Consider the following 10,350-nt stretch of genomic DNA (forward strand, 5'->3'; position numbering starts at 1 on the left):
ATAGATGACCAGCAAGGTCAAATAATAATCACTGTGGTTATAGAGGGTGCAATACGTCAGCACCTCAGGAGTAAATGTCAGTTGGCTTTTCATAGCCGAGCATTCAGAGGTCGAGACAGCAGGTGTTGTAGAGAGAGAGAAGGAGAGAGAGAGGGAGAGGGTCGAAACAGCAGGTTCGGGACAAGGTCACACGTCCGGTGAACAGGTCAGAGTTCCATATCCGCAGGCAGACCAGTAGAAACTGGATCAGCAGCATGACATGGTATCACGTCCGGTGGAGCATGTATCGATACTGATAGGATCGAAAGAAGGGGAGCGCTGCTCTCGGATCAGTTTTCTCCATTAAAATCTTATCTTATAATTAGTTCACAATACTGACCACGGAACAGCTTCTAGAAAGATATTACTACCTACGGCTGCAAATATTGAGGTAGTTTATTCTAATGCTTACCCAATAAAAATGCACTAAATCACAGATTTGGCACATCATTGTTCACATGTTAGGCTACACATCATGAAATATATTGAGACAAATTACAGACCGTAGTCTACAAGTAGCAAAATAAAACTCTATTAATTGAACATGAAATGTATTTCAATATGATTGAAATAGGCCTATAGCCTACTGTTTATATTTTAATGCAGTCATCTCGATTTTCATTTGAAACAAATTTGTATAAGTCCCTTGTTTGAATCAATTGCAAAGACATTGGCAACTTTGTATTTGTACTCAACTTTGTTCTGAATTTATCGGCGGTCACAAAGAGACGGATAAACCATGTGATTCTATGTTTACTGGAGATCTTCTGTGTATAAAGTCATGCGGAAGGGCAAAAAAGCATCTATGATGCTCCTAGGAAGATTCTAACGATGAACTTAGCCTTAAGATGCTTTTGGGAAACCAGTCCTGGATAAGAACATCTGCTAAATGACTAAAATGTAAAATTCTTAGTCCAGAACTCCCAGAAGGCGTTGAGAGTCAGAAGCAGGATAAGGAAGTGGTGGATGCTGAAGATGAGAAGCAGGAGAGCAGTGCCAGAGAGGGGGCTCTGAAGATCACACTGCACGTCCTGAGGGAAATGAACCAGAAGGAGCTTGCTGACACACTGGAGAAAAGTAAGAGCTGTCTGCCTCATGTTGAATGCTGTTTTAGAACATTTAAAAGCTGTAGCTAAAGTACAGCTAAAGTAGCTGTGTAACTCAATGATATTGTAGCAGCCTTAACAAAACACCTAGTGACCTCATCAAGTAGCAGCAGGGATGTGTTTTGTTGAGAGAGAGAGAGAGAGAGAGAGAGAGAGAGAGAGAGAGAGAGAGAGAGAGAGAGAGAGAGAGAGAGAGAGAGAGAGAGAGAGAGAGAGAGAGAGAGAGAACCAATAATACTATAATCAGTCACACCAGTCTGTAATGCATTATGAAAACATTTACACATTTATACAGTCAGTTAAGAGAATAAAGTATTATAATTAAAATGTTATAACAGTCCTAGAATACTGTAGACATTAAAACAGACGTAATATTAATATCCTCTGTGTTATTTCTAGATTCAGATGATCTTGCTGTGATTTACCAACGTGAACTCAAATCTAATCTAAAGAAGAAGTTTCAATGTGTATTTGAGGGGATCGCTAAACAAGGAAACCCAACACTTCTCAATAAGATCTACACAGAGCTCTACATCACAGAGGGTGGAACAGGAGAGGTCAATAATGAACATGAGCTGAGACAGATTGAGACAACAACCAGGAAACAAGCAAGACCAGAGACTGCAGTCAAATGTAACGACATCTTCAGACCCTTAACTGGACAAGACAAACCTATCAGAACTGTGCTGACAAAGGGAGTCGCTGGCATTGGAAAAACAGTCTCTGTGCAGAAGTTCATTCTGGACTGGGCTGAAGGAAAAGCAAATCAGGATGTCCAATTTGTATTTTCATTCCCTTTTCGGGAGCTGAATTTGATGAAAAAGGAAAAACACACTTTCATTGAACTTCTCAATCACTTCTCAAAGGAAACCAAAGAATCAAGAATCTCCAACTACGACAAGTACAAAGTTCTGTTCATCTTTGATGGTCTGGATGAGTGCCGACTGCCCCTAGACTTCCAGAAGAACAAGATCTGTTGTGACGTCACAGAGTCAACCTCAGTGGATGTTCTGCTGACAAATCTCATCAAGGGAAATCTGCTTCCCTCTGCTCTCCTCTGGATAACTACCCGACCTGCAGCAGCCAATAAGATCCCTTCAGTGTGTGTTGACCAGGTGACAGAGGTACGAGGGTTCAATGACCCACAGAAGGAGGAGTACTTCAGGAAGAGATTCAGTGATGAGGACCTGGCCAGCAGAATCATCTCACACATAAAGACATCAAGGAGCCTCCACATCATGTGCCACATTCCAGTCTTCTGTTGGATTTCTGCAACAGTCCTTGAACACATGTTGAGTACAGACAAGAGAGAAGAGATGCCCAAGACTCTGACTGAGATGTACTCACACCTTGTGGTGTTTCATACCAAAGAGAAGAATGAAAAGTATCTTGGGAAAGAAGGGACAGGTCCACACTGGAATAAAGAGATCATTCTGTCACTGGGAAAACTGGCTTTTCAACAGCTTATGAATGGCAATCTGATTTTCTATGAAGAAGACCTGACAGAGGCTGGCATTGATGTCAAAGAAGCGTCAGTGTACTCAGGATTGTGCACACAGATCTTTAAAGAGGAATGTGGGCTGTACCAGGACAAGGTGTACTGCTTCGTGCATCTGAGCATTCAGGAGTTTCTGGCTGCTGTATATGTTTTCCTCTCATTCATCAACAACAATGAGAATCTAATGGCCGAACCGCAAGTTACTGAAGTTACTGTCTACAAGAGTGCTGTGGATAAAGCCTTACGAAGTGAGACAGGAAACCTGGACCTTTTCCTCCGCTTCCTTCTGGGCCTCTCACTGGAGTCCAATCAGAAGCACTTACGAGGTCTACTGACAAAGACATGAAGCAGCTCACAGAGCCATGAAGAAACAGTCAAGTACATCAAGGAGAAGATCAGGGAGAATCCCTCTCCAGAGAGGTGCATCAATCTGTTCCACTGTCTGAATGAACTGAATGACCATTCTCTAGTGGAGGAGATCCAAATCTACCTGAGCTCAGGAAGTCTCTCAGAAGTCCAACTGTCACCTGCACAGTGGTCAGCTCTGGTCTTTGTGTTGCTGACTTCAGAAAAGGAGCTGGATGTGTTTGACCTGAAGAAATACTGCAGATCAGAGGAAGGTCTTCTGAGGCTGCTGCCAGTGGTCAAAGCCTCCAGAGCTGCTCTGTGAGTACATACAATGACATTTAAGTACTAATCATCAGGAAGAAATATTCAGTTTAGAGAAAAAGATGTATTATTGAATAACATATTGAATCAGTGCATTGATGTTCACATTAGTATAACAATATGACCATACAATTCTAGGAGACAGAAGATTAATCTATATGTTGTTTAAGAGAATAAACCAAATGCATCTGCCATTGTCCTTCTACACTACTGGTGTTAAATTAACAGTGTGTTTGTGAAATCATGATGATTTCTCTGTCAGGCTGTCAGGCTGTGGAGTCACAGAGGAAGGCTGTGCTTCTCTGGTCTCAGCTCTGAGGTCAAACCCCTTACACCTGAGAGAGCTGGATCTGAGTAACAATGACCTGAAGGATTCAGGAGTGAAGCTGTTCTCTGCTGGACTGGGGAATCCCCACTGTAAACTGGAGACTCTGAGGTCAGTATTCCTGTAGTTGGTCAACAAGTGATAACTGTTCACCAGATCCACATGTGTTTACCAGGCACACATAGTCCACACCACATGTGTTTGGACAGTGAAGCTACAGTTTTACATTTGGTGCTATGCTCCAGCATTTTGGATTTGAGATAGAATGTTTCATATTAGGCGACAGTACAGAATGTCACCTTTTACTTAAAGGTATTCAGAAATATATATTTTTTACCGTTTAGAAATGAAAGCACTTTACGTATTTAGTTCTCCCATTTTAAGTCGTAATTATTTGGACAAATGATTTTAGTCAACATTTTTGTGGGCTACCGAGTGGCGCAGCGGTCTAAGGCACTGCATCTCAGTACAAACCTCCTGGTTCGATTCCAGGCTGTATCACAACCGGCTGTGATTGGGAGTCCCATAGGGTGGCGCAGAATTGGCCCATCGTCGTCGGGGTTTGGCCGGTGTAGGCCGTCATTGTAAATAAGAATTTGTTCTTACCTGACTTGCCTAGTTAAATATAAAATAAAAATATGTAAAAGTGTTAGGTCCAATATTCTTTGCGTGTAGTGATTATATCAAGCTTGTGATTCTACAAACTTGTTGAATGCATTTGCAGTTTGTCTTGGTTGTGTTTTGGATGATGTTTTTCCCAATAGAAACTGAATGGTGAATAATGTCCTGTCATTTTGGAGTCACTTCACTTGTATTGTCAGTAAGAATAGAATATGTTTCTGAACACTTCTACATTCATGTGGATGCTACCATGATTATGAATAATCATGAATGAATCGTGAATGATGATGAATGAGAAAGTTACAGAGGAACAAGGATCATACCCCCTCTGTTATTGGTAATGGTGGGAGGTTAGCATGTTTTGTTGTAGCCTCTGTAACTTTCTCACTCATTATAATTCATGATTCATTCATGATTTTTCTTAATCATGTCATCATCAGGATTAATTTAGTAGTGTTTAGAAACATGTTATCTACTCACTTAGACAGAAAATTACTCCAGTCATCATCCACCATTCAGTTACTGTTGGGCAAAACATAACCCAAAACACAACCAAAACAAACTGCAAATGCAACCAACGAGTTTACAACCAAATACTCAACTTTTGACTACTTTAATACACTATAAGTGAATTGGTCAGAATACTTATGACTTCTTCAAATGGGGGGACTAGATACATAAAGTGCTTTCATTTCTAAACGGTGAAACAGATATGTATTAAAATACCCTCAAATAAAAGGTGACATTATATACTGTCACCTCATATCAAACATCTGATCTCAAATCCAAAATGCTGGAGTATAGAGCCACATTTAAAATGTTAGCTTCACTGTCAAAATAGATATGGTGTGGACTGTATACTCAATATAATCTAAATCTGATACCTCACTGTCTGTCTTTTGACTGATACTGCTTTTTAAACTGCTCTGGTCAGTCTACTCAAATATTTGTACTATACATGTTTCTCTCTACAATCAATATATGATCATTTCTAATAATGAAACATTCGTTAATTTATGAATAGATATGGCAGGTTTCAGGACACTAATATATCTGAATATGTTGAAAAAATATACTGCCACTATTTTCACCACTAAAGAATAGCAGTGTGGTTTTAATATGATTTGACTCTTTGCAGGCTGTCAGGCTGTCTAGTCACAGAGGAAGGCTGTGCTTCTCTGGTCTCAGCTCTGAAGTCAAACCCCTCACACCTGAGAGAGCTGGACCTGAGCTACAATCACCCAGGAGACTCAGGAGTCAGACTGCTCTCTGCTGGACTGGAGGATCCACACTGCAGACTGGAGAAACTCAAGTATGTAGAGGGTTTATGTCAATGTTCATATCAGACATGTTGGAGTTATCAGGCTAGTTAAGACAAACATTCTGACCACCACATGGACTAAGTTATATGCTGACCGTGTGTGTGTGTGTGTCCTGTGTGTGTGTGTGTGTGTGTCCAGTGTGTATGTGTGCACGTGTATCAGTGTATCACACACACAAACACACTGGACACACACAGACTGGAAACACACACACACTGGACAAACACACACTGGACACAAAGGACACAGACACACACACACACACACACACACACGCACACACACACACACACACACACACACAGTGGCCCCACACACACACAAAAAGGAAACACATACACACTGGACAGACACACTGGGCACACACACACAAACTGGGCACACACACACTCACACGGACACACACACACACTCACACTGGACACACACACACACACACACTGGACACACACACTGGGCACTTACACACACACACACTGGACACACACACTGAACACACACACTAGACACACACACACACTGGACACTAACTGGACACACACACACTGGACACATACAAACAAAGGACACAGACACACGCACACACTGGACACACACACACACTCACACGGACACACACACACACATTCACACTGGACAAACACACACACACACACCGGAAACACAAACACACTGGACACACACACACACACTCACACTGGACACACACACACACACTCAAACTGGACACACACACACACAATGGACACACACAAACACACTGGACACACACACACACACACACACACACATACACACTGGACCCACACACACTCACTCACACTGGAAAACTGGAGAGAAAAAAAACACTGGACACACACACACACGCTGGACACACACACACACACATCCTTGACACACACAAACACTGGACACACACACACACACACACTGGACACACGCACACACACACACTGGACACACACACACACACACACGGGACACATACACACACTGGACAAACACACTCACACACACACAAACACACACTGGAAACACACTCACACTGGACACACACACACACATACACAAACACTGGACACACACTGGACACACACACAAACACTGGACACACACACACACACACTGGACACATACACACACACACACACACACTGGACACACACACACACTGGACACACACACACTGAAAACACACACACATTGGACACACACACACACTGGAGAAACACACACACTGGAAACACACACTGGACAAAAACACACACACACACACACACTGGATCACACACACACACTCACACTGGAGACACACACACACACACTGGACACACACACACACACTGGACACACACACACACTGGACAAACACACACACACACACTGGACACACACACACACTGGACACACACACACACACACACTGGACACACACACACACACTCACACTGGACACACACAAACACACACTGGACACACATACACACAAATGGACACACACAAAATTGGAGAAAAAAAAACACACTGGACACACACACACACACACACATTGGAAAAAACACACTAGACACACACACACACACACGCTGGACACACACACACGCACACACACACACACACACAAACACTGGACACACACACACTGGACACACGCACACACACACTGGACACACACACACACTGGACACATACACAAAAAGGACACACACTGGACATACACGCACTCTGGACACACGATCACACACACACTGGCCCCACACACACACTGTACACACACACACACACACTGAACAAATACCCACACAAAAAGGACACACACAGGACACAAACACTGGACACACACACACACATACACTTGGACAAAGTTATATGCTGACTGTGTGTGTGTGTGTGTGTGTGTGTGTGTGTGTGTGTGTGTGTGTGTGTGTGTGTGTGTGTGTGTGTGTGTGTGTGTGTGTGTGTGTGTGTGTGTGTGTGAGAGTTCAGGTGTATCCCTCAATGACTGTCTGTTCTTCTGCTTACCGCTACAGTGTGGAACATGGTGGAGAGAACACAATGAAACCTGGACTTAGAAAATGTGAGTGTTGACTGCTGTGAAGAATATGACTAAGAATAAGTCTTAATTCAAGTGAAGTCAAAGTCAAAGACCACCATCATTACTTACTTGGTCATATTAAATATCAGCTGTAGTTCTACAGAAGCACAAATCAGGGACACCAAAGTTTACAAAGAGTTGCTTTGACAATGTGTGTGTCTGTGTGTGTGTGTGTGTGGCGTGTTCGTGTTACTTTAGAAATGTGTGTGTGTGTTCATGCATGAAGATGTGTGTGTGTCCAGTGTGTGTTCATGCATGCATTCAGGATGTGTGTGTGTGTGTGTGTGTGTGTGTGTGTGTGTGTGTGTGTGTGTGTGTGTGTGTGTGTGTGTGTGTGTGTGTGTGTGTGTGTGTGTGTGTGTGTGTGTGTGTGTGTGTGTGTGTGTGTGTGTGTGTGTGTGTGTGTGTGATTAATGGGAATAAGTGTGTTTTATATTACAATACAGTATAACATATGATCATTCAGCAAGTCTCAAGTTACCTTAACTTCTCCTTTTGATACCTAGAAACATCTACATTAAATGAATTAGTGAAAAGTGAGTTAACATTCTAATGTGAATGATGATGATTTCTAATATTGTGTCTGGTTTCATCCATCAGATGTCTGTGATCTCACACTGGACCCAAACACAGTAAACAGATTCCTCTCTCTGTCTGAGGAGAACAGAAAGGTGACATGTAGGAGAGAGAAGCAGCCGTATCCTGATCACCCAGAGAGATTTGAGGACAGGAGACAGGTGCTGTGTAGAGAGGGTCTGACTGGGCGCTGTTACTGGGAGGTAGAGTGGAGTGGGAGTGGGGCTGATATAGGAGTGGCATATAAAGGAATCAGCAGGAGAGGATGGGGTGATGACTGTCTGATTGGATGTAAACAAGTCCTGGAGTCTGTTCTGCTCTGACAACAGTTACTCTGCCTGGCACAATAATAATCTGACTACCATAGACGTCCCCTCCTCCAGCTCCCACAGAGTAGGAGTGTATCTGGACTGGCCAGCCGGCACTCTGTCCTTCTACAGAGTCTCCTCTGACACACTGACCCACCTGAACACATTCCACTCCACATTCACTGAGCCCCTCTATCCAGGGTTTAGGGTTTGGTATGATGGGGACTCAGTGTCCCTGTAAATAATAACCATGTTAATGTTTAATAACCCTATGTTAAATACATACTGGACACACACACACTGGACACTGTACACACACACACACACACACTCACACTGGACACACACACACACTGACACACACACACACACACTGGAGACACACACACACACACTGGACACACACACACACACACTGGACACACACACACACTGGACACACACACACACTGGACATACACAAACACTGGACACACACACACACACATACTGAACACACACACACACTGGACACACACACTGACACACACTGGACACACACAAACACTGGACACACACACACACACATACTGAACACACACACACACTGTACACACACACACACACACACACACACACACACACACACACACACTGAACAAACACATTGAACACACACACACCGGACAAACACACACTGGACACACACACACTGATCACACACACACACACTGGACACACACTGGACAAACACACACACAATGGACACACACACACACTGGACACACACACACTGGACACACACACACACACACAGAGGACACACACACACTGGACACACACACACTGGACACACACACTTGACACACACACACACACACAGTGGACAAACACACACACACACACACACACTGGACACACACACACCTGACACACACACACACAGGACACACACTCATACACACTGGACACACACACATACACACTGGAAACACACACACTGGACACACACACACACACAGGACACACACACACACTGGACACACACACACAAACCTGACACACATACACACACAGGACACACACACAGGACACACACACACACACACTGGACACACACACTCACACACACTGGACACACACACACAGGACACACACACACAGGACACACACACACACAGGACACACACACACACTGGACACACACACTGGACACACACACTCACACACACTGGACACACACAAACACACACACACTTGACACACACACTGGACACACAAACATACGCTGGGGACGCACACACACTGGACACACACACACTCACACTGGACCCACACACATACACACTGGACACACACACACACGACACACACACATACACACTGGACAAACACACACCTGACACACACACACACTGGACACACAGGACACACACACTGGACACACACACACACACTGGACACACACACACACACACCTGACACACACACACCTGACACACACACACACAGGACACACACACACACTTGACACACACACACACACTGGACACACACACTGGACATACACACATACACACCTACACACACACACACACACTCACACACACTGGACACACACACTCACACACACTGGACGCACACACTGGACACACACACATACGCTGGACACACACACACTGGACACACACACACACATTTGAAACATTTCCATGTGTTGGATTTTGATGAAAGGAAATCCCATATAGCCTACTGGACAGGACTTTGCTATGGCATCTTCTGTTTGGGTGTCTCAGGTCAGGTCTGAGCCAT

The 10,350-nt window shown here is 44.0% G+C and overlaps 1 pseudogene across 1 annotated transcript; it reads left to right on the plus strand.

The window, feature by feature from the left end:
- Nucleotides 1–398: 398 nt before the first annotated feature.
- Nucleotides 399–10,060, plus strand: LOC311118844 (NLR family CARD domain-containing protein 3-like; annotated as a pseudogene). The gene is made up of 5 exons: nt 399–1,116; nt 1,545–3,309; nt 3,575–3,748; nt 5,397–5,570; nt 8,271–10,060. The product of its transcript is annotated as an NLR family CARD domain-containing protein 3-like (transcript).
- Nucleotides 10,061–10,350: the final 290 nt, after the last annotated feature.

Source organism: Coregonus lavaretus (assembly GCF_964263955.1).
Source record: "Coregonus lavaretus genome assembly, contig: HAP1_SCAFFOLD_724, whole genome shotgun sequence".
Classification (NCBI taxonomy): domain Eukaryota; kingdom Metazoa; phylum Chordata; class Actinopteri; order Salmoniformes; family Salmonidae; genus Coregonus; species Coregonus lavaretus.